Raw genomic sequence first — 25,394 nt, forward strand, 5'->3', positions numbered from 1 at the left:
AGCGTCTCCACCCCCATCGTTCTGCCCGGACACTGAGATCCAGCGCCGAGGGCCTTCTGGCGGTTCCCTCATTGTGAGAAGTGAGGGTACAGGGAACCAGGCAGAGGGCCTTCTCGGTAGTGGCACCCGCCCTGTGGAACGCCCTCCTACCAGAGAACAACAACTACCAAACTTTTAGAAGACATCTGAAGGCATCCCTGTTTAGGGAAGCTTTTAATGTTTGATGCATTACTGTATTTTAATATTTGGTTGGAAGGCACCCAGAGTGGCTGGGGAAGCCCAGCCAGATGGGGTATAAAATTATTATTATTATTATTTTATTTTATTTTATTTTCACCACTACATTCATATTTCACACTTCCTTCATAGAGCTCAGGGTGGCGGAGATGGCTCTCCCACAGCACATTTCATCCTCACAACAACCCCTTGAGGTTAGGTTAATCTGGGAATAGTGATTGGCCATTGTCACCCAATGAGATTCGTATAGATTTGAGCCCTAGTCTCCCAGATCCTTGCCCATCACTCTAACCACTACACCATACTGGTAACTCTGAGCCGCCAGCCCTCCCAAGGATTGCCAGTTGCTACCATTTCAGACCCCATTAGTGTATGTTCTTGCCCCAGTGTTCATCGCTTAACACTTGTTTTCGTTGAACCTGTATCTGTCGTTTTGATGCCTGTTCATCCTCTTTGGATAAACCTACTTGGAACTCCTCACAATCCTATTTAGCTTTGGCCATCCTGAACAGTTGGGTGTCACCAGCAAATTGGCCATCTCACTGCTTATCCTAATTACAGATTATTTATGAACAATTTAAAAAGCATCTGTCCCAGTGCAAATCTCTTGGGGGACCCAGCTTCCTACATCCTTCCACTGGAAGAAGTTTTCATTTATTCCTTTCCCTGCTTTCTTATTTTTTAACCAATTAATGATACATAAGAGGACTTCGGCCACCTCATGAGAAGAGAAGACTCTCTGGAAAAGACCCTGATGTTGGGAAAGATGGAGGGCACAAGGAGAAGGAGACGACAGAGGACAAGATGGTGGGACAGTGTTCTCGAAGCTACCAGCATGAGTTTGATGAAACTGCGGGAGGCAGTGGAAGACAGGAGTGCCTGGCGTGCTCTGGCCCAGGGGGTCACGAAGAGTCGGACATGACTAAACGACTAAACAACACCAAGAGGACTTCTCCCTTTCTCCCACCTCTGCTAAGCTTATTCAATGAGTCTTTAATGAAGGATCAGTATCAACAGCTAACTGAAAATCCAAGTAAAGTGGTACCTCTAGTTGTGGACACGATCCGTTCTGGGGTGCACTTCTGCGCAAGTGCAGAGCATGATAGAGCACTTCTGCGCATGTGCGAAGCACGCATAACACTTCTGTGCATGTGCGAAGCATGCAAAACACTTCTGCGCACGCAGGCGCGGCAAAACCCAGAAATATACACTTCCGGGGTTGCCGGGTTTGCAAGCCGAAGATACACAACATGAACCTAACGCAACACGAGGTATGACTGTAAACAGTATTCCCTCCACTGTCCTTTGACCTAGGCTTATGGACACTTTCAACAAAACTCCAAAATGTTAGGCAGCACGTACCGTTGCAGAAGCCATGCTGGTACTTCTTCAGCGTGCTTGTTCTTCTATATGCTAGGCTGTTCTGTCTTTGATAATGTTTTTCCACCAGTATTTTTCCAGGACAGATACTGAGCTAACCTACTTGTAGCTTCCTTCACCAGCCCCCCCCCCAAAAAAAACTGCAAATTATTTTTAAAAATTGGTTTACATTGGTATTTTCCAGCCTTCAGCTACTTATCTTAAGGATGATTTACATATTTTTGTTAGAAGATCAGCAATTTCACATGTGAGTTCTTTAAGAACTCTCAGATGGATGCCATGCAGACGCAGCGATTTGTCGGTTTTTATTGTGCTCATCTCTCGTCACCACTATTTGCCACATTTCCTCTGACTCCCTTGCTGAGAAAATTGGATCAGGCACAGATGAACTGCTCTACATCTCCTGCAGTGACGACGGATGCAAATAATACCTTCACCTTCTCTTAAACATCCTTTTCCTCATTGAGCACACCTTTGACTCCCTTCTCATCCAAAGGTCCAACAAAGTCTCCCTGCTTGGTCTCCTGTTTCTATTGCCTTTACATAGTTTTTTGTTTGCTTTTACGGTTTTAGCAACATGCTCCTCAGAATTCTTTTTTCAGCATGGAATTTCTTTGGCCAACGTTTCTGTTCTTTTTGATCCTCTTTACTTGGGCAAGACTTCCATTTTCTGGAGGAAGCCCCATATAACTTCTTTGACACTAACTTGTTAACCACACAGAAATCCTCTTGGGTTTTGTAGCTACCACGTTGATCGTCAGTATACATTTTCACTGAACTTCTATTATTGCGATTTTGAAGAATCCCCCCTAGCATTCTGAAGAGCTTTGACCCTCTTGACTTTCTCTTCCAGCTTCCTTTTTACGAATCCCCTCGTTTTATTTTCAGTTAGAAGTGTCCTCTTTTTGAAGTCCAATGTGACTGATGTTGGACTTCCTTTCCCCTGAAGAGGACTCAGAAGCCAGAGCGCTCAAAATCCACAGCAGCCTCAGGCCACAGGAGTCCTCAACCTCTTGAGATCCCTTGACCTTTCTCTGATTCCATCGCTAAGTAAAGCTTGAGCACAGACGATGATGGAGTAGCCTTGTTTTCCCTGCTTCCATTTGAGAGGAAATCTTCCCTTCTAAAATTTCATATCCCAGATGGACTCAAGGAAGTGCTCGGATGCTCTGGAGCAGCGCTAAAACACACCCAAATGCCCTTGTTCTCACAAACAGCAGAGTGGAAGGTTCTTTTGTCTCTGCAGAATCTCGCTTCCGCTGGGGAACCGCATAATCGAGTGCTCCTCCATGCACACAAACTCTCCATAAATCTGAACACGTAAAGAAGATGAGCAGGTCAGAGAAAACACTGATCTGAGGACTATGGCAAGGTTTAGGGTAGCCTCTCATGCATTGTGAAGAAAATAAGAGAATGGGGTTTGTGTGGCTAGGCTGATCTCCCTTCTGCTTTCCTTGTGCTAACAGTAGGATTGGCATACGTCCGGGAAATCCCAGACAGGTCCTCTTTGGGGGGGGGGTCTACATGCCCATCCGGAGGAATTTTTTACAAATTTTTTTAAGCAAATGTCCAGGGTTTTTTTTGGGGGGGGGGGGGTTAAAAAAATGTGTGCATGGGCGGCTCAGTTTTGGGGTCTGGTGTGGGCAATCATGCAAAAAAAAAGCGCTCAACACTTTTTTTATCTGAAAAAATCTGGAAATCTGGCAATCCCAGCCAACAGACAAATGTTTTTTCATTCTCTGTGTGTGCATGCTTTCAAATGGTTTTAGGTGTTCCCAGTGTTTCTTAAAGCAGGGTTACTTATTTAAATATTTTTATTTATGTGTGTGTGTGTTATTTTAATTTCATACCCTCCAACATTTCTGCTGAGGAAAATGGGGATATCCTATTCCATAATAAAAATAATAATTTTACTATTTATACCCCACCCACCTGACTGGGTTCCCCCAGCTTCCCTGGACAGCTTCCAACATATATAAAAGCATAATAAAACATTGAAAACTTCCCTATACAGGGCTGCCTTCAGATGTCTTCTAAAGGTTGTATAGTTACTTGTCTCCTTGGCTCAGGGGACAGATAACTCCATACCCCCCAACGTTTCTCTGATGAAAATAGGGAGGTCCAACTATACCCTCCAATATTTCTCTGGTGCAAATAGGGATGTCCTAAGGAAAAGCGGGACATTCCAGGATCAAATGAGAAACCAGGAAGGCTTCTGTAAATCTTACGATACAATAATCTTCATTGTCATTGTCCCGTACAGAACAACAGAATTGAAAAATCTACATAAGACATTCAGAACCCAACAAGCCTGCTCTCCCAGCTATCCCAACCTGGTTAGCCCCCTAAAAACTCGGATACCCCATTTTTAAATACAGTATACTCCCATACAGACTCCTTACAATGCATTTAAAACCAAAATCGCATTTGGGTAGAAACTGTTTCTCAGGTGGCTAGTCCTAGTCTTTATAACCCTGGACGTTCTTCCAGAAGGCAGAAGCTGAAACAGATCATTTCCGGGGTGTGCACTATCCTGCGCTATCTCTGCAGCTTTCTTATGGCACCTGGAAGCATAGATTTGATCCAAGGTGGGATGGGTGCACCCAATTATTCTCTCCGCGGTCTTTACAACCCTGGACAGCATTGTTTTTCCCCTGACCGTGCAGCTCCCAAACCACACACACAGACCATAAGTTAATACACTCTCCACTGTACAATGGTAAAATGTCATCAACAGGTCCTTTGAGAGATTGTTTTTCCTGGGAGAAAGGCGGGATGATAGATATAGGTCATGGGCCTATGTCCTTTCATCTGGCTCTAGTAGACATCATTGGCTGAGGCACTCTTAGGCTGTGGATAGAAAATCTGTGTCTTTCAGCTCTGAGGCATGAACGTTCTTTCAGACAGCTGGCACCTTTGGCTAATTCTCAGTTGGCTGCTCGCATTGGGTATTTTTTGCGCAAGGTCAAGATCTCCTCCTCATAGCCTGCCACAGTCTCCACGTCCGCTAATCTCTGATCCATCTACATTTACAGGGGAAGGAGGGTGATATGAACTCTTGACACCTGGGAAAGGACTGTGAGGGTTAAAATAAAAATAAAACCGTTCTTCTAGGTGGAAGGAAGAAGGCCTGGCAGTGCAATGGACTCCATCCAACTATTTCTCCACCTAATTAATTTGCTAATTGTGTATGTGTTTCACTTGCTCAGCGGAGCTCCGCCGAGGAAAATGGTTGACTCCTCCGGTGGCCTAACACACGTGGAATGATTCTCTTTCTTTGCTCTCCTTTTTCAGAATGTTCTTCTGGGCTGCCCTTAAAGGAAGATCAGATGACACCAAAGAGGGATTTGCAGAGCTTCGGGCCCCTGCTAGTCTTGCTTCTGCTGTAATGGAGCCAGGTATCATCCACACCGAATTTTATCTCGCATGGGGAAAGCTTTTGCTTCTGCCGTGGGCAGTCTTGCATTTCTAAGTGTGTCCAGGTGGTGTTTTGGAATAGTCAACAAGAGCAGCCGAGGGGACCGTTTCAGAGATCATTAGCAGTGGGGTGGCTACTGGCAAAGATCTGTTTGCAATATAGAAATGGAAGGAAATGTTTTCTAACTAGGTGTACACACATGCGCTTGCCAGGCAACTTTATCTTTCGGTGTGGCGAGTGCCAAGTGAAAGGCAAATGAAGACTTGCCTTGTCCCATGCTGGTTGGGTACACTTGAACGCAGTAAGTCTTTAAATAGCTAGGAACCAGGACCAGATTTAGGTTTGGTGAGGCCCTAAGCTACTGAAGCTAATGGGGCCCTTTATATGTCCAGCTCTCCTGTGTCCACAACAAATTGTCACTGTTTTTTGTGTTGAATTTATTCTAGATGGTAATTTATGGACCTAATAAGTATCTAAAGCCATTTGCACATGCAGAATGTAGGCACCCTATATATAGAAACAAGCAAACCTGTGATATTTTAGGAAGCAAGTGAGGCCCATTCCTTACATCATAGGAGCCCACACAACACAAAACACTGTTGCTGGATGTAGGTTTTATTTTATTTGTTTTTTATCTTATATTTTGGAAATGTACATCCAGTTTTTTGTTCCTTTGATTTTTGGAAGGGCCGCCAAGAGTGGGGCCCTAAGCTATAGCTTGTTTAGCTTATATGTAAATCCGGCACTGCTAGGAACACTGGTTGCAGATGATGGGAGTAGGGTCAAAAGCATTTAGAGGGCACCAGGTTGGAGAATGCTGAGGTAGATGGGCAAATCTAAAGTATGAAGCTCCTTATAAGTTCTCATGAGAGCTGAATGAAACCTCCACAGAGATGCTTGAGGAATTTTGTATTTGTGAATTACATTTGTGAATATTGTATTTGCGATTTCCAATATGAGGCGGCCTGGTCCTCGCCCCCTGGGTGAATGTGCAAGTCAAATGTAGCTGTGCATTGGATCTCTCACTTCTCGGAAGGCCCCAACATGATTCTCGGCCCAAGGAACATACCCAAATGCACGTAGAAACTCACATTTTTGGAATAAAATGCATTTCCCAAAGAGCATACTTTGTGAGAAAATGCATGTGTGCGCATACACAGAGATGTAGGCCAATTTTTGTACAGATTATTATTTTATTCTAATGCCAGATTAGATGGAGAGGGCTTACAAGTAAACACATGCATATGTGGCATGGACCATAAATATCCTGATTTAGGAAAAGGTCTGCAGCTCAGTGATACAGCATCCAGTTTGCTTGCAGGGGGTCCAAAGGTTCAGTCCCAGGCATGTCCAAGACCCCTATCTGAAACTCTGGAAGAAATAGCCATGGCCAGTCAAAGCAGACAGTACTGTGCTAGATGGACCCAATGGTCTGGCTCGATACAAGGAAGCTTCCTTTGCCCCTATGAAACATGTCGCTATATTTGTTCCTAAGGTCAGATGAAGGGAGTATTGCAAAATAGGTACAGAGAACAAACATTGGCTCCAACTCGGTTGTTGCACTAGCAGGAAGCAGTGTGATAAGTCCTGCCATTGCCATGGGACTTGCTCCCTCTGTGTCCCCTGCCCCCTCCCTAAATCTGCTTGGGAGCTGGTGTGGTGTAGTGGAGCGGTAGACTTGTAATCTGGTGAACCGGGTTCGCTTCCCCGCTCCTCCACATGCAGCTGCTGGGTGACCTTGGGCTAGTCACGCTTCTCTGATGTCTCTCAGCCTCACTCACCTCACAGAGTGTTTGTTGTGGGGGAGGAAGGGAAAGGAGAATGTTAGCCTCTTTGAGACTCCTTCGGGCCTTCGTCCTGTACACCTGAAGGAGCGTTTCCACCCCCATCGTTCATACCAGACACTGAGGTCCAGCACCAAGGGCCTTCTGGTGGTTCCCTCATTGTGCAAAGTGGGGTTACAGGGAACCAGACAGAGGGCCTTCTCGGTAGTGGCACCCGCCCTGTGGAACGCCCTCCCTTCAGATGTGAAGGAAATAAGCAGCTATCTTATCTTTAAAAGACATCTGAAGGCAGCCCTGTTCAGGGAAGTTTTTAATATTTAATGCTGTATTGTGTTTAACACTTGATTGGAAGCCACCCAGAGTGGCTGGGGAAACTCAGCCAGATGGGTGGGGTATAAATAATACATTATTATTATTATTCAGGTAGTAATAAAGCGGAATATCAAATCCAAACTCTTCTTGGGAACATTGGCAAGAACCCCCAGAACAAGAGAACGGAGATTATTCCATCCGAAGTAACAATCATCAGAAATAACCATTTGATCCTCGGAGCCAGAATTCTGGACTCAAAGGATGTTTGGTCTGAATCAACAGGGCAGACTTTATGTCCTTACAATATGCTTTGATGCATGGGCTCTGGCACGTGGAGGGAAATCCTTGTGTTGGAGCGATGGCATCCAGATGTCGAAATCTGCCTTTTACATGGTCCAGAAACCATTGTCATAAATACTCCTTGCTTTGTCGATGTTGTTAGTAAAACAGGCTAATGGTAATCATTATTTACCTGTTCCTTGTCCTCCCAGTAGTATCCTGCCGCGTTAGCCATGTATGGGCAATTAGAATTAATGCGAACAGCACTTATAAGCTGAATGCCTAGTTTAGTTCCAAATGGGAAGGTCAACGTCATTATCCTTCGTGGATTCAATTACCAAATCCTGTAGAATCGCATAGCGCTTGCTTCCTGCTTGTTAATCACATCTTGCTTTGCAAAAGATTGTCGTGGGGGGGGGGTTCCCCCTACCCCAAGCACAGACAAAACATTTCCTTCTGTCGCGTTGCCTACAATGCTGGTTTCTTGCCGTGAAAATTAGATTTCTTCAGCCTTGTTGCTTTTGTGTTTAAAAGGGAAGGGAACCCAGAAATGGATAAAGAGAAACCGGGGGAACCATCTGCATGCAATATGCCTTTGGAGTTGTTTTGTGGGTCTGGGAACAGTAAGAGAAAAGCACGACTGCAGGAGGTGGCAATTAGTTGTTAGTCATCGCAAGTGGGAACCTGCAGCAAAATATTGCAGTTGTGTTAGAACAGGAGTGTCCTTACATGTAGGAACTGTGCTCAGTCAGGGCACCTGGCTGTGCCAAAGGCCCTACCTGATAGGAGGCTGTTAAACCCTGCTAGCCCCACAGAGGACCTTAAGGTCCATGAATAATCATAGTTTAGAGGTCCTGGGCCCTAAGGAAGTCAGATTATCCTCCACCAGGGCCAGGGCCTTCTCAGTGATGGCTCCGACCTGGTGGAATGCTCTGTCCCATGAGACCAGGGCTCTGCAGGATTTAACTTCCTTCTGCAGGGCCTGTAAGACAGAGCTATTCTGCCTGGCTTTCCATTTGAACTTAGCCTGATCTTTCATTCCCCTTCCTTCCCTCTCCTTTTTACGAAGATTACCCGCTCTGGGATCCCACAGCTAATTCTCCCCTGGTCTCCTCACTGGCCCAAATAGGACTAATCTAGCCAGCTAGCCCTGGTGATCATCTAATGTTTATTGGATGGATTTCCCCTAAATTGATTTTTGAATTCTGAATTTATTGTTATGCCCGTTTTATACTGTATTTTATGCTGTTTTTTGTTTTTTGCATCAATTAAATGTTTTAAATTTGTTGTTAGCCACCCTGAGCCTGGTTTTCTGAACTGGGAAGGGTGGGGTATAAATAAAAATTCATTATTATTATTAGTCAGTGCAGACAATGCGTAACGAGGTGGACCAGTGGTCTGATGTGTTCGTATGGTTTCATGTGTCCACAAAGCCTTTCTTCTCAAGGCCAACACAAGAAAGTAAGGAGATCCTGCTGGATCAGGCCAATGGCCCATACAGTCCAGCAACCTGTTCTCACAGCATGGGAAACGAGCACGCAGGATCCGAGCGCAAGAGTCACTCTCCGCTCCTGTGGTTTCCAGCAGCTGGTATTCAGAAGCTTTGCTGCATCCAACTGTGGAAGCAAGAGCATAGCCAGCATGGCTGGTAGCCCTCTCAGCCGAGAATTTGTCTAATCCTCTTGTAAAGCCATCTATGTTGGTGGCGGGACGCGGGTGGCGCTGTGGGTTAAACCACAGAGCCTAGGACTTGCTGATCAGAAGGTTGGCAGTTCGAATCCCCGCGACGGGGTGAGCTCCTGTTGCTCGGTCCCAGCTCCTGCCAACCTAGCAGTTCGAAAGCACATGGAAGTGCAAGTAGATAAATAGGTACCGCTCCGGCGGGATGGTAACCGGCATTTCTGTGCGCTGCTCTGGTTCGCCAGAAGTGGCTTAGTCATGCTGGCCACATGAAGAGGGAGCAGTATGCCAGCTCCCTTGGCCAATAAAGCGAGATGAGTGCCACAACCCCAGAGTCGGTCACGACTGGACCTAATGGTCAGGGGCCCCTTTACCTTTACTATGTTGGTGGCCTCCACTGCTTCCTGTGGGGAAAGGAGTTCCATAGTTTGACTAGGAGCTGCATGAAAAACTTTCTTTTCCCCAGAAGCTCCTGAAAGACAGCCATTCCATTGGGGAAGATTTCTCCTGTTCTGGCTTGATAGGTAGGGTCACGCGATAAGATCCTGGCTGGGGGAGTACTCTCAGGCTCCCCAGACCATCCCTGCCTTTCAAATGGAGCAGAAGGGTGTATGCCAGGCATAGGCAAACTCCGCCCCGCCCCCAGTGTTTGGGACTACAATTCCCATCATCCTTGACCACTGAGCCTGTTAGCTAAGGATGATGGGAATTGTAGTCCCAAACATCTGGAGGGCCGGGGTTTGCCTACGCCTGGTCTATGCACACCCTAATTTCAGCGCACCAACACAAGATCTTTTTTGCATTCGAACTTGCCTTTGGGTTACAGTTGTACCTTGGTTCTCAAACGCCTTGGTACTCAAACAACTTGGAACCCAAACACTGCAAACCTGGAAGTAAGTGTTCCAGTTTGTGTACATTTTTCGGAAGCCGAACGTGCTCCGTTTTGAGTGCCGCACTTCCGCTTTGAATGTTACCCTGATGTTTGTCTGTTTTTGCTATTTATTTTGTGTTTTTGTTATTTATTTTGTTATTTATTTTGTGGATCTTTTCATTTTGTTTTTGTGACTGTGCGGAACCCAGTTCAGCTACTGACTGATCGCGTGACCACAGCACATTGTTCATTGCTTTCATTTTATGGATCAATGGTCTCATTAGATCATGGGTAGGCAAACTTAGGCATGGGGGCCGGATCCGGCCCAATCGCCTTCTAAATCCGGCCCATGGACAGTCCGGGAATCAGCATGTTTTTACATGAGTAGAATGTGTGCTTTTATTTAAAATGCATCTCTACGTTATTTGTGGAGCATAGGAATTCGTTCATATATATTTTTTCAAAATATAGTCCGGCTCCCCACAAGGTCTGAGGGACAGTGGACCCCCCCCCCCCGCTGAAAAAGTTTGCAGAGCCCTGCATTAGTAAAATTCATGTTGAACTGCTGTTTTAGGGGTTGTTTTTAAAACGTCTGGAACGGATTAATCCATTTTGCATTACTTTCTATGGGAAACTGTGCCTTGGTTTTGGAATTCTTTGGTTTTGGAACAGTTTTTACTGTACATGAAAACCTTGGGTTGCTTTCTGATCAATTCTATAGCCACCAGGACTCACAGAAATCAACAAGCCTCTTATTGTGAGTTGTCTCCCCATCCCCAGGGGTTTCAAAACTTGTCCTAGACCAGCCATGTCCAACAGGTAGATCGTGATCTACCAGTAGATCACTGGACGTCTGTGGTAAATCACTGGTAGATCATGGGCTCCCCCCAAAGAAGCTGAACAACTGTGGCTCCCCTAAAAAAAGCTCAACATTTTACCTCCTCCCTGAAAAAACTCAACAACTTTTATCCGAACTCCCTCAAAATGGGCCTTCCTCCTTCTTAAAAAAGTTCAACAACTCTGACCTGAACCCCAAAGAAGGAGGTAGATCACTGCTAGTTTTTAACACTGTGACTAGATCGCAGTCTCTTGGAAGTTGGCCACCCCTGTCCTAGACTGATCATAGACTCCTTGTCTTGAATCTTGCGGTTTTCAGCTTTTCTACGTAGTGCCCTCCACCTCTGATTCAATTTGTTGTTGTTGTTTAGTCGTTTAGTCGTGTCCGACTCTTCGTGACCCCATGAACCAGAGCACACCAGGCACTCCTGTCTTCCACTGCCTCCCGCAATTTGGTCAGACTCATGCTGGTAGCTTCAAGGACACTGTCCAACCATCTCGTCCTCTGTTGTCCCCTTCTCCTTCTGCCCTCAAACTTTCCCAACATCAGGGTCTTCTCCAGGGAGTCTTCTCTTCTCATGAGGTGGCCAAAGTACTGGAGCCTCAGCTTCACGGTCTGTCCTTCCAGTGAGCACTCAGGGCTGAATTCCTTCAGAATGGATGCGTTTGATCTTCTTGCAGTCCATGGGACTCTCAAGAGTCTCCTCCAGCACCATAATTCAAAAGCATCAATTCTTCGGCAATCAGCCTTCTTTATGGTCCAGCTCTCACTTCCATATATCACTACCGGGAAAACCATGGCTTTAACTATACGGACCTTTGTTGGCAAGGTGATGTCTCTGCAGAGACATCACCTGATTCAATATACAGACTACTTAAGGCCAGCCCAGTTATTTTGTCACCTAAGGCATGAATTTCCCTAAAGACCCTCTCCAGAAAAACACAATAAGAATAAATTAAACAGCCAGCTATTTGCTGCCCCTTCATGATACCCCAAACCACCTGCCTGAGGGGTTGACTCTCTCTGCGTAATGGCAGAAACAACTCTGCTCTTTATTGAAGAGATGTTATTAGTTCCATCTTGAAGTCCCATGAAACTTTGGCTTATCCCCATGTGGCAAATGAGACGCATGAACAAGACCTACATTTTCCCCCAAACTCTGCTTTGAGTGCCTTTCCGTCATCTTCTCCCCACAAACCTTCCTTCGCAGATTCGCTTCGACTTCAAAGCGCAACTTCTGCCTCTCTCTAGATAGACTTATGCGTGAGTTGCTGTCACTTTTATTTTATAACAAAAAATTGGTGGCACATCCAGAAGTCCCAGCGTTCCGCTCTCGGGGGCTTCTGGGCATCTCGCAAATCCACAGGCAATCCCTTTGTGCAAAATTGAATCCATCATTTCCCTTTCTGTTTCCCCCCAATGGGTTTGGACAAAGCGAACACACAAAGGGCTTGGGGAAATGAAGCAAGGAAGAAATGGTTTTGAAGGTAAAGAAGAAAATCCGATGAGAATATATTGGGGGTGGAAGTTTGTCATAAGTTCGCCGCCTTCCCCAGGAGTCTTTTCACCCAATTCATTGCCAGTTGCCAGTGTCTCAAGATGTGTGGCTTTCAAACTTTCTGCTTTCAGGGAACTTCTCTTCTTTTTACATCACCTTCTCTTTGGTGGAGTTCCTCAACATCTGTCATAGAACCTGAAATATACTCAGAGTCGAGTGTGGATTTCATGCTCTTTATTCAGCTCATAGTAGTGAGGAATGAAAGTTCCCCCAAAATATCTGCTTTATATACATTATTTACACAATGGGCCTCACGTGATTGGCTAATTACGGCATTCTCCTGTAGGCCAATCAGGTTGCGGATTCACTTCTACCTGGAGCTGGACTGGGTGGCTCCTGCGGAGCAATCATACTGCTGCATTGTTCTAGGACCAATCAGACTGCTGCATTCTGAATCCTATTGTTCTAGGACCAATCAAACTGCTGCATTTTGGATCCCATTCAACTCAGTAAATAACAGAACCACTGCATGGTGCATGGAAGTTTAAGTTCCACTTCATCTTCAGCCCTCACCATTAGGGTTGCCATATTTCAAAAAGTGAAAATTTGTTTTTAGCAAAGTTGTTGAGCTTTTTGGTGAGGGGGGACCGTTTTCACCATGGTCTCACATGGAGCATCCTGAAATACTTCATAATAAGAGTGCTGCTAGATCAGGCTTGTGGCATATCTAGTGCTAAGGATAATGGTTTAATTTCCTGAAATGGGAATGTTTACTTATGTTCAATTACTGTGTATCTCTCCTGTGATTGGCTGACTGTGAGCCACATGAGTAGCATTCCATTCTGTTGTGACTGTTATTCCAATAGCTGTTGTTTTTAACTGTTCTCTGTGTGTTTGAGAGAGAATGGCTGCTGAGAGAGGCTTCTCAGGATACTGTTGAGGACAGTGTTGTGTCAGTGTGACCTATCTGAAGTGAAACAGACTGAGGAAGATCCCTAAAACATTAATAGGGAAAAACCTGTGCAGGAGCTCTCTATAGGAACAAAGTGCATAAGCGTGAGACTGTAAATATTTTCTTCTCGGTTTTTTGTTTATGAAAGTAAAATTCTTTTGAATATAAAGAGTCTGGACATTGCGTATCACCAAATTTTGTTTCCAGTACCTGTGGGTTGCAGTTAGGGGTGTCAGAGAATCCCAGCCGAAATGGGAGTGCAAATTTCAGGTATTTGCTTATCCATCTTGTGTCTACAATGGAAATCTATCCCATGAACAAGACTGGTGTTCTTTATTGTTCCTTTTAGAATACAGTTGAATAACTAAAGGGATACTAGATGTCCTGACCTGGCTCTTACTGAATTGCCACTGAGTTAGGATCTGTGAGTGACAGAGCACATGTCTTGCAAGGAGAAGGTCTCCAGCATCTCCCAACATCTCCAGGTAGGGCTGGGAATGGCCTTCACCTGAAACCCCGGACAGCTGCTGCCAGACACTGTAGACCGGGCTTCCTCAAACTCAGCCCTCCAGTTGTTTTGAGACTACAGTTCCCATCATCCCCGACCACTGGTCCTGCTAGCTAGGGATCATGGGAGTTGTAGGCCAAAAACATCTGGAGGGACGAGTTTGAGGAAGTCTGGTGTAGACAATGCGGAGCTAGATGGAACCAATGGATCTGGCTCACTGTGAGGTGGCTTCCCATGTTCTTCAGCTGGAAATCTGCCCATTCCTAGTAGACCATTATGGAATTCATGGGCAAACAGTCAGACCTGCATTGCAGGGGGTTGGACTAGATGACCCAGGGGAGTCCCTTCCAACTCTGATTCTATGAAGGCAGTTTGGCTTTCTTTGTTCCTACGTTGTAGGTTTGGAATCCCACATCTGCCCATTCCTCTGGCTAAAATTGCTTATCTGCTGCTTAGATTCTTGGATGTTCAAGATTCTTTGAGCCACAAGAATTCGGGAAATGAAGGATGGAGGCAAACAAACATTTGCCACATGGCAGGGGGCTGATCATCTGAATTGCCTTGTCAAATTGGGAGGAGGATTATAACACTCACGTCCTTCTCCGGATTTCAGATTTTCCTTACCAGTTGATAAGACAATTAGATAACCCAGGTACCAAGCAGGTATATGCATGCATGAATATTGCGGTTAAGTTACTGCTCTAGCGAATGAACCTTGGTGAAGATGCAAATTTTGAGACAGAGGTTTGCCAAACTTTGGTGCAATTCTCCTGCAAAGGTGTGGAACAATAAAGGATCCTGCTGGATTTCCATATCGCTCATTTACTCATGCAAAAATAAATAAATTGGGCATCCTATTTTGCATGCAAAACTGAACTCTTTCTCCAGGTTGTCCATAATGAAGAGTTTGCAAAGCATCTATCTCTCTATCTCTCTCTCTTTCTTTCTTTCTTTCTTTCTTTCTTTCTTTCTTCTCTCTCTCTCTCTCTCTCTCTCTCTCTCTCTCTCACACACACACACACACACACACACACACCCCCACGGGACACAGGTTTTCATATATTTGGGGTGGGCAAAAATGGCAATTTCGGTTTCTTTTAATTTCTACTTTTTCTAGTTTGACGTTCAGTCCACATTTGTGTGTCAGTCTGCAGATTATTTTGAAAGGCCTCAAGGAAATTCGTCGGAATTTCTCCTAACATGTGCATCTTTGTATACAATTTTATCTAACCTGCCCCATTTCTGCAGAGCCATTTACCCTAATATGATACATTTTGCGTCTCATTTTCACAATGTGAAGGCTTCCGAATTACAGCTCTTAGCACCATCTATTACCATGGGAACCAGTGAAATGGGCCACTTCTGCATTTTCCGCTCAGTATTGTTGTTGCTGTTGCTAAGATCATCTGTGCAAATGGAAGATTTGCCCAGTACGTCTCGGTGGGAGAGGAGAGGCTGTGATGGGTTTGCTCTGGCCAATAATTCAAGACTCTAGAACGGTGGTAGCCAGAATAGTACCCTCTAGACCAGGGTTCCCCCAAATTTGGGTCTCCAGCTCTTTTTGGACTACAACTCCCATCATCCCTTACCACTGTTCCTGCTAGCTAGGGAGTCGCTTAAAAACATAGAAGAAACAATAACTTAAAACAGTCAACTAGGGCCAGGGCCATTTCAGCACTGGCCCCGACTTGGTGGAACGCTCTGTCACAAGAGACTAGGGCCCTGCGGGACTTGACATCTTTCCACAGGGCCTGCAAGACAGAGCTCTTCTGCCTGGCCTTTGATTTGGACTCAGTTTGACCCTTATGTTTCCCTCCCCTTGTGGTTTTGATCTATGGGCTACTTTTAAAATGAGGCTGCATTTTAAATTGCATTTTAACCTGTATTTTAAATTGTTGTTTTTTCCCTATTATGTTTTTACTGTAATTTTACTGGTGTTAGCCGCCCTGAGCCCGGCTCTGACTGGGGAGGGCGGGGTATAAATAAAAATTATTATTATTATTATTATTATTATTATTATTAATTCAACATCAATAGAATTAAAACTACATGCATATATGAAATGCAGCCAGACAAGACCAGCCTAGTTTTGGTTTTGGCATAGATTCATATTTACCAGGGATGCAAACCTTTCACAAAGGTACGTAGGGACAGGTGGAACAAATATTGAAATAGGTACCAATGAATGGAAATGCATACACACCCACATGTACAAAGCCAATGCAGTTAGCAGTGAAATCACAAAAGAAAGAAAATTGGATGCACAGTCCCCGATCCTGCCTATACTTGCAAAACTGGGGGTCCCTCCAAGTTAGCAAGGAAGCGAATGCGGCAGAAAGGTAGGGCAGTGGGCGATGAGTCTGGGGTGGTGGAATTGATGATCTCGCATTGTGCGAGGCAGTGCTCTAATTTATTTTGACATGCCGAGTTCTGCTTTCATTATTTATGACAGTGCTAGAGAAGACAGTTTGCAGAAGCCTTTAGCATATTATGGCAAGGGGGAGGATGGCTTCGTACGGTTTGCATTTCTGTGTCATCTTACCTGACTTGCACTGTGCAAACCAAAGCCCAGCTATCCTTTGACAGTCCTCAGATTCCTGAGATGCTGTTCTCCAATCCAATCCCCCCCTCAAAAAAAGTGTCCCCAAATCCATGAATTAGGAAAAGTGGGCATGTAAAATGTTGAGTACGTTTCCGAGCACAATTCCAAGTGTTGGTGCTGACCTTTGAAGCCCTAAACGGCTTCTGCCCAGTATATTTGAAGGAGCGTCTCCACCTCCATCGTTCAGCCCAGACACTGAGGGTCTTCTGGTGGGTCCCTCCCTGTGAGAAATGAGGTTACAGGGAACCAGGCAGAGGGGCCTTCTCAATAGTGGCGCCCACCCTGTGGAATATCCTCCCATCAGATGTCGAGGAAATAAACAACTATCTGACTTTTCGAAGACATCTGAAGGCAGCCCTGTTTAGGGAAGTTTTTAATGTTTGATGTTTTATTGCTTTTTATTATTCTTAATATTCTGTTGTGTACTGGCTGCTGTTTTGCTCTGGTATTCCTGGCTGGTGTCCTTGTTTTTTGTCCAAGGGAGCCCTCAGATTTCTCCGTTAACAGTTGGGAGCCACCCAGAGTGGCTGGTGAAACCCAGCCAGATGCGCAGGGCATTAATAATAATAATAATCTCGCAGGATGCTGATGAGTGAACACCAGGGGAAGGGGAGCTGGAGTCTGATGTGGGGAGATGAGAGCCGTGATTTTGGGGGAACTGTACCAGCCATCAGGCAAGCATCAAAGGCAGGGAAGTTTCAGAGCTGAAGGGTAGAGCACAAGATGAGTTTGAAGAAGAGGAGGAAGAGGCAGGCCAGGCAATTAAAGAGCCAAGTGCCTCCTGCTCCACTGTCTCCCAGAACGAGGAGGGAATTGAAGAGGGTAAGCAGAGAGGGCGGACCCTCCAAGTGTCCCTATTTTCCAGGGACAGTCCTGGATTTACAGAAGCCGTCCCAGTTTTCTATTTAATCCCAGAATGCCCTGCTTTTCTCCCTCGGAATGCGACTGTGCTGAGCCCAGGGGTAACCCGTGAAATGCAGTGCAGGATCAGTCCAGAATCCAAAGGTTCTGCTAGGAGTCAGTCTGACAGGGCCAAGGTAGGACACGAGGCAGGAAACCAGGCAAGGACAGGTACAGGATCTCAGGCAGGGTCTGGCATACAGCAATGTTGCTCCTGCAACCTGGGGCCAGGTCCGACAGCCTTTTATCTCTATCTGGGTAACGGCTGGTCCTGATCCCCCGGCGACTCACCTCCCTGTCTCGCCCAAAGGCGAGCACTCCTCCTGCGAGTACTCAGGCCTCTCCTTCTCTCAGACCTCTGCAGCTCGGGAGACGTCGGTGGGTTACTAGACCCAGGGGCCGCCTCAGCCTCCCCTGACCCAACCGGTAGTGGAGCAGCTGTAAGTGATGGCCCATCTGGAGGCAACAAGGTCATCCCCGCATCTGGAGCCAGGGCAGGCTCAGGCCCCTGACTCAGACCAACTGGTGTTTGTTGCAGGGGAACCTGTGCAGACTGGGACTCTTCAGGATCAGGCCCCAGACTTGGTTCAGGTGATGCCTGAGGCAAAGGATCCGGTGCACACTGAGACTCCTCTGGTTCCGAGTCCCAGGCCATCACAGTGGTGGACTCTCCTTCCTTGGAGGTTTCCAAGCAGAGGTTGGGTGGCCATCTGTCATGGATGCTATAGCTGAGATCCCTACATTGCAGGGGGTTGGACTAGATGATCCTCAGGGTCCTTCCAACTCCATTCTTTAAAAAAAGAGCAGCGCTCCATGAGCAGGGGGGCTGCAAAGAGCTGCATTTACCATGTGCCACTTCTATGCATGGACAGGGGGAAAAATAGAATTGGGTATTCTGTTCCATGCAGCAGAGGACCACCCATGATCGTCCTCACATACATAATTTTTTTAGAAGAAGCTCGGTGCTTCTTGATAAGAATCAGAGAAAACCCTTCACACAGTTCATAGTTAAACTGTGAAATTTGTTCCCTCAAAAGATTGTGATTGCCACCAACTTGGATAATTTTAAAGAAGATTCAGGGAGGTAGCCATGTTGGTCTGACGCAGTCAAAATCAATTTAAAAAATAAAAAATTGTCCAGTAGCACCTTAAAGACCAACTAAGTTTCTTCTGGGTATAAGCTTTGGTGTGCAGTATCTGAAGAAGTGCACATGCACAATTTTTAATTTTTTTAAATTTATTTTAAAGAAGAATTAGACAATTTCACAGAGGATAAGGTTATCAATGACAGCTGAGGAATAGCTCATTTGGGAAAGCATGAGACTGTTAATTTCAGGGCTGTGGGTTCGAGACCTGCATTGGATGGAAGATTCCTGTATTGCCACTCTGTAATCGTTGGTAAGATTTCATTCTTCCAAGTGACAAATTCTTATGACAGAATACCTGCAACTAGCAAAATTGACTGGAAAAATTATAGGAGTGTCAAACCAGAAGGTATATAGGGAATGGAAAATATTTAAAGAATACTCTAAAATGTACTGTACAAACAATAAGATACTTAAAGTGATACTGGTAACCAAGAATTACATAAAATATAATAGTGGATTTTATACACACACACACACACACACACACACACACACACACACACACACAAAAACAAACTAATATGAATCTGTGCAAGGAATACAGATAATATAAGTAGTATAATGAGAATTATTGGAAGTTATATATTTTAATCTGTCACATAAGTGTAATATATTGTATTTGTTTGTTTGTTTATCTTTTCTTATTTCATCATTTCTATTCATTTGTATCGTTTTCTGTTTTGCATATTATGTAACTCGTGTATATTTGTGTATGTGAAAATTAACAGATTTTATTTTAAAAAAGAAAGGAAAAAAGAGAGATTCCTGTATTGCTGGGGGTTGGACTAGATGATTGTCGTGGTCACATCAAACTCTACAATTCTATGTTCTAAGCATGACGACTATGTTTTACCGCCACTGTCAGAGGCATCAATACTTCTGCCTACTTGTAGCTGGAAGGAAGCTACAGGAGGTGAGGAGAGTGCTGTGCTCAAGTCCTGCGTGCAAATTTCTCATAGGCTGGCCACTGGAGTAGCTGGGATGTGGCCTGATCCAGATGGTTGTTCCTATGTTCTTTAATACAGTGGTACCTTGAGTTAAGAACTTAATTCGTTCTGGAGGTCCATTCTTAACCTGAAACTGTTCTTAAGCTGAGGTACCACTTTAGCTAATAGGGCCTCCTGCTGCCGCCATGGCCATGCAATTTGTGTTCTCTTCCTGAGGTAAAGTTCTTAACCCGAGGTACTATTTCTGGCTTAGCGGAGTCTGTAACCTGAAGCGTCTGTAACCCAAGGTACCACTGTAATAATAAAAATTTCTCATCTGAAAATTTTCAGCTCATAATCTTGTCAGTCATTATTGGGAAGAGAACTGCTTGGCCGAGAGACAGCACAGAAGTTGAGGAAAACAAAATTCCCCCCCCCCCTGGTGCTTAATCTCCCCATGAATATATATTTAAGAAACATCAAGCCATATCCAGCTCCTTCCTTCACCTTCATGGAAAGGGCACAAAGGGGGGCCTTTTGATTAGATTTATCATCTCCCCAAGTGCTTGTCATTTCACATTACTCTGGCAAACGACCAAAACTCAAAACATCTCCCCTCTAGGAAGGAATTCATGGCCCCCTAGTGTGGACAGGGATTAAGCCCTCAGAAGAGCAGAACTAAACAAATTACTTAAGGGTGTCAGATGAAATCCCCGGAACAGGCTCCAAAGCTCGGAGGAGACGAACGCAGGCAAATGGAAGATGCCGCCGTCAACAGACCACGTCTCCGAGTTGTCCAAATGCGCTACATCAATCTGTTGACAGGCTTGCTTTGACAATACGCCACCAGCGTTTGGCTACACAGCGCAGATGGCAGGAACCTGCAGCCCAAGGTCTGGCTCCGATGAATATGTGGATTTCGGCATCTTCCCTTCCTCCACCACTTTCACCACCCTTCCACCCTTCTCGCCTCGCCAAGGCATAATGCGCCACTGAAAACAGAAGAGGCAATTGTTGAAACCCAACGTCTGCTCACCTCTTACTCGGCTCGGTTCTGCTTTGTAGCAGGGGTGCCAACTTGAATAAAATATTGGGAGGGGGTCAGGTAAACCCTGCCCCGCAGAGAATCATAGGGTTGTGGAGTTGGAAAGGGTCCCAAGGGTCATCTAGTCCAACCCCTGCAATGCAGGAATCTCAGCTCAAGCATCCTTGACAAATGGTCATCCAACTTGAGAGCCAGCGTGGTGTAGTGGTTAAGAGCGGTGGACTCGTAATCTGGTGAACCGGGTTCGCTTCCCCGCTCCTCCACATGCAGCTGCTGGGTGACCTTGGGCCAGTCACACTTCTCTGAAGTCTCTCAGCCCCACTCACCTCACAGAGTGTTTGTTGTGGGGGAGGAAGGGAAAGGAGAATGTTAGCCGCTTTGAGACTCCTTCGGGTAGTGATAAAGCGGGATATCAAATCCAAACTCTTCTTCTCTGCTTAAAAACCTGCAAGGAAGGAGAGTCTACAACCTCCCAAGGGAGACTGTTCCACTGTTCAACAGCTCTTACTTTCAGAAAGTTCTTCCTGGTGTTTAGTTGGAATCTCCTTTCTTGTACAGTGGTACCTCGGGTTACAGACGCTTCAGGTTACAGACTCTGCTATCCCAGAAATAGTACCTTGCTTCAGGATGAGAACAGAAATTGTGCGGCTGTGGTGGCAGCGGGAGGCCCCATTAGCTAAAGTGGTACCTCAGATTAAAAACGGACCTCCAGGACAAATTAAGTTCTTAACCCGAGGTACCACTGTAACTTGAAGTCGTTGGTTTGAGTTCTCTCCAGAGAAGGAGAAAACAAGCTTTCTCCCTCTTCTCCGTGACATGATTGCCAACATGGGAAGATAGCTCATGCAGGAGAAGTAAGACTCTGATTCTAAACCTCCGCTGCCTTGTGGGAGTAAACCTTATGCAAATTCAGAGTGGAGTCCCTAAGATGGTTGGATAGTGTCTTGTACACCTTCCCACAACTCCTGCAGCCAGGCTGCTGCCAAATGCCTTGCTCTGCTTTCCCTTGGACCACATTTGCGAGGCCAAGAGGGGGGTCTTGTCACCTGGGCAGCCTAGGACCTTTATGCTCGCTGCCCAAACTTGTGCCCCAGGGAGACCACTTTGGCGCTGCTAGCACAGTGGTTTGACTTCACCCCTGGAGGCACACTCCATTGTCTCTTGACGGATGCCAACAAGGACTTTTTAGTGTATGGTATGGTTGTGGCTTCAATTGCTGACTCAAGAAGAAGAAGAGGAGTTTGGATTTGATATCCGGCTTTATCACTACCCGAAGGAGTCTCAAAGCGGCTAACATTCCCTTTTCCCCCACAACAAACACTCTGTGAGGTGAGTGGGGCTGAGAGACTTCAGCCCAAGATCACCCAGCAGCTGCATGTGGAGGAGTGGGGAAGCGAACTGTTATGTACTGAGTTGAATAGGATCCAAACTGAAGCAGTCTGATTGGTCCTAGAACAATAGGATCCAAATTGCAGCAGTCTGATTTGTCCTAGAACAATAGGATTCAGAATGCAGCAGTCTGATTGGTCCTAGAACAATAGGATTCAGAATGCAGCAGTCTGATTGGTCCTAGAACAATGCAGCAGTATGATTGGTTGGCAGGAACCACCCAATCCTGCTCCAGATAGAAGTGAATCCACAACCTGATTGGCTTACAGTAGAATTCCGGAATTAGCCAATCATGTGCAGCCCATTGTGTAAATAATGTATATAAAGCAGATACTGTGAGGGGACATTCATTCATTCCTCCTCACCACTATGAGCTGAATAAAGAGCATGAAATCACTTTGCGACTCTGAGTATATTTCACGAACCCTGTTCAACAGATTATGAGCCCACTGCTCTTAACCACTACACCACACCTTCAGTACCCCTGCTCTGAAATGTTAAGTTCACTTCTTTGCATCCCAAGCACAAACCAGCCAAGAAGAAGCCCCAACCATGGTTATCAGTGACAATCTTCTGCTGTTCCTTCCTCGATCCCAGGAAGCACACCAAAGAGATCTTTGAATGGTGCTCTTCAAGGAACACATCTTAAAAATGCAGCCCCATATTTCAGACAGAAACTCTGCATTCCCCCCACCTCCAATGCCAGAGACCATAAAAATAGACTTATTAATACTTTTTTTAAAAAAAACCCCCCACACCTCTCTAATTATCATAAAAACTATTGAGTTTCATTTCTTTTATGGAAATAGCTTTATAGAGAGCATCTGCCTTGCTTCTGCTGTGGCTCTGAAAAAAAATATTCAGAGAATTCAGATCAGGCTTTTCCTGACTTCACTCATTGCTTAAAAGTTAGAAGAGAAGCTTCCTTTGTTCCTTGCCTGCCACCGTCTCCCGCAACCCCTATTCCTCCTCCTCCTCCATCTCTCCCCCCCAGCCTAACAGTGTATTTTAAACGCCTTCCCAATTGCCTAGCAATTTACAGTTTCGTAGAGGAGAAATGGCTTGAGGGAGCCATCCAACTTTTACGCCTGGAACATCAAAATGAAATGCCAAATGGAAAGATGAATTGGCCACGACTTTGTGGGGAAGGACGCTTGCCCGAGGTGTGGCACGCCGATTTTGAGGCTCGGGGGTAGCGAGGCTGGACTTCGGGGAGAGGGGGGAGATCCAGAATTTATTAGAAGTGTATGAGAATATAAAAGATGAAAGGAGTTGGGGAGTGGTGGTCATCATGCCATTTAATGAGTTGCCGGCTAAAGTGGGCTGTTTCAAGGAATAACACACGTAACTCCTTCGATGCTTTCGCTCTTCCCTCCCAAACTCTGGGGGTGTGCAGGCAGAGCGGCCATTTATGCATCAAAGCAGGGGCGAACGAAGGCGCCGTAACACCCAGGGCGGGGCCATAGCTGTCAACTTTTCCCTTTTCTTGCGAGGAATCCTATTTGGAATAAGAGAATTTCCCTTAAAAAATTGGAGACGTTGACAGCTATGGGCGGGGCGTCGCTACGTAGCGTGCATGTGCGGCGTCGCTACGTACGATGCATGCGGCGTACGTATGATGCATGCGCCGTACGTAGCGACGCCACACATGTGCTGAACATAACGGTTTGCCGCCGGCGCCGCTCCAGCGCCGTACGGACGGTGCCCGGATCCTCTGCTCGCAACTGCAGCCACGAACGGAGGATCCTCCACATGCAGCGGCGCGATGGCTGCTTGCGCCGCCGTGGCGGGGCGCTGCCTTGTCACCCCCAGAGGCGTGACACCAGGAGCGCTCCGTCCCCCTCCCCCCATTGTGACGCCACTGCATCAAAGAAAAAGAAAGTTATTGATTCAGTCTTTACTAATTTATCCATTGCTTTCTAAAGCATCCATCGCAAGGCGAATGAGCATATAAGGTAGTTAAAGGCTAAAATCCTAACAAGCAGACACTTGTGGAAAGGCCTGTTTATACTAGGAAAACTTGTTGGAACAAAAAGTTCTCCAGTTGTCTTCACTCTATAAGTGAATGATACAAAATGAATTCAAAGTCTGTGTGTGTGTGTGTGTGTGTGTGTGTGTGTGTGTGTGTTAAACAGCCCTGTGATCTTTGGGTGAAGGGCAGTATAGAGATTTAATAAATAATAATAAGGAAAGGATAATAATAATGATAATAATAATAAATAATGACAGGACAGGGCAACCTCTTCCATAGCCTCCAACATTACTCCAATGAAAATAGGGATATCACATTCTAGTAGTAGTAGTTGTTGTAGTAGTAGTACCTTTTACCTTTAGTAGTAGTAGTAATACCCCACCCATCTGAATGGGTTACCTCAGGCACTCTGAGCGGCTTCCAACATATATAAGAACATAATAAACATTAAACATGTTTTATTAAAAAAGAAACCCTTCCCTACACAGGGCTGTCTTTTAAAACTTCCCTGTACAAGGTTGTATAATTACTTATCTTCTTGGCTCAGGGGTAATTCCATATACCCCAAAATTTCTCCAATGAAAATAGGGATTTTCTAAGGAAAAATGGGACATTCTAGGATCAAATAAGAAATCAGGATGGCTTCTCTAAATCCGGGACTGTCCCTGGGAAATAGGGATACTTGGAGGCTCTGCTATTTTGATTATCAAAGATGAACAAACAGGTATGCAGATACAGAAAAGTTGTGAATGGTAGTTAAAAATGGAAGTGTAGTCTGGAGCGAAGGAAGGGTATTTACCAACAGACTTACATTTGTATAATTAAACAGGAAAGGAGAAGCCTCTCTTTGTGTATTGTATTGTTTCTACGGAGTTCAGCTCCCTGTTTTGTATTATTCATCTATGCTTCCTTCCTGCCCCTCCCTCCCCCGCCCTCTCTTCACACTTCAAACATATGTAGAAAACACTTCAGTTTCCTGCTAGGATAAACTCACATCATGTAAATGAAAAAAGAAAACCACTTCGGGAACCGGAACCCAAGATGGCAAATTTCGAAGAAGTAGGTCAATGCAGAAGGCTCTTAAAAACAACAAGGAAAAGGGGGGAAATCCTTGCTACATTGTGGAGAGTTTCAATTTTTTGGGGGGGGACAAACCCCATCTTGGAAAGGAACAGGCTTTTATTCCTATACATAAGAGAGCATTGGCATCAGTTCTGGTTGTTAAGTTGTGGGTGAACATATCAGACGACACAGCGATTCTTCAAACAGCTCTTGTTTATTCACAGGCCAGGACAGAACTGAACTGAAGGGCTCAGTCAGCCTCCAGTACCACGTTACTGTAACAACTTTCTAAAACTATCCAATCACTGAACGTCACTTTCAATCCTTCATTTGCATAACTATCTACAGTATCCATCCAATCACTGAACATCACTTTCGATCCTTCATTTGCATAACTATCTACAGTATCCCCCAGGGTGAGAACTTCAGTACATAACACTGGTCATCTCAAATCAAAATGAGTATTGTATAGTTGAAAAGGGTTCAGAAAGCCCAGTCGTGGTGATCAAGGAGATTGAGCAACTCCCTTACGAGAAACAGAAACCATTGCCTACACGACAGCCCTTCAAAAAACTAAAGACAGCTCTCATGTC

At 45.4% G+C, this 25,394-nt stretch overlaps 1 protein-coding gene across 16 annotated transcripts in view; it reads left to right on the forward strand.

Annotated features, from left to right (window-relative positions):
• TENM4 (teneurin transmembrane protein 4) overlaps positions 1-25,394 on the forward strand; it is a 1,515,223-nt gene that overhangs the window by 1,041,238 nt on the left and 448,591 nt on the right. For all 16 annotated transcript variants that reach the window (XM_083499088.1, XM_083499080.1, XM_083499085.1 and 13 more), the window contains one exon: positions 4,912-5,015. The gene's annotated coding sequence lies outside the window, so the exon portion shown is untranslated. The remainder of the gene's footprint in view (positions 1-4,911; positions 5,016-25,394) is intronic.

Source organism: Podarcis liolepis (genome assembly GCF_965112155.1).
Source record: "Podarcis liolepis genome assembly, chromosome: 4".
In the NCBI taxonomy this organism is placed as follows: domain Eukaryota; kingdom Metazoa; phylum Chordata; class Lepidosauria; order Squamata; family Lacertidae; genus Podarcis; species Podarcis liolepis.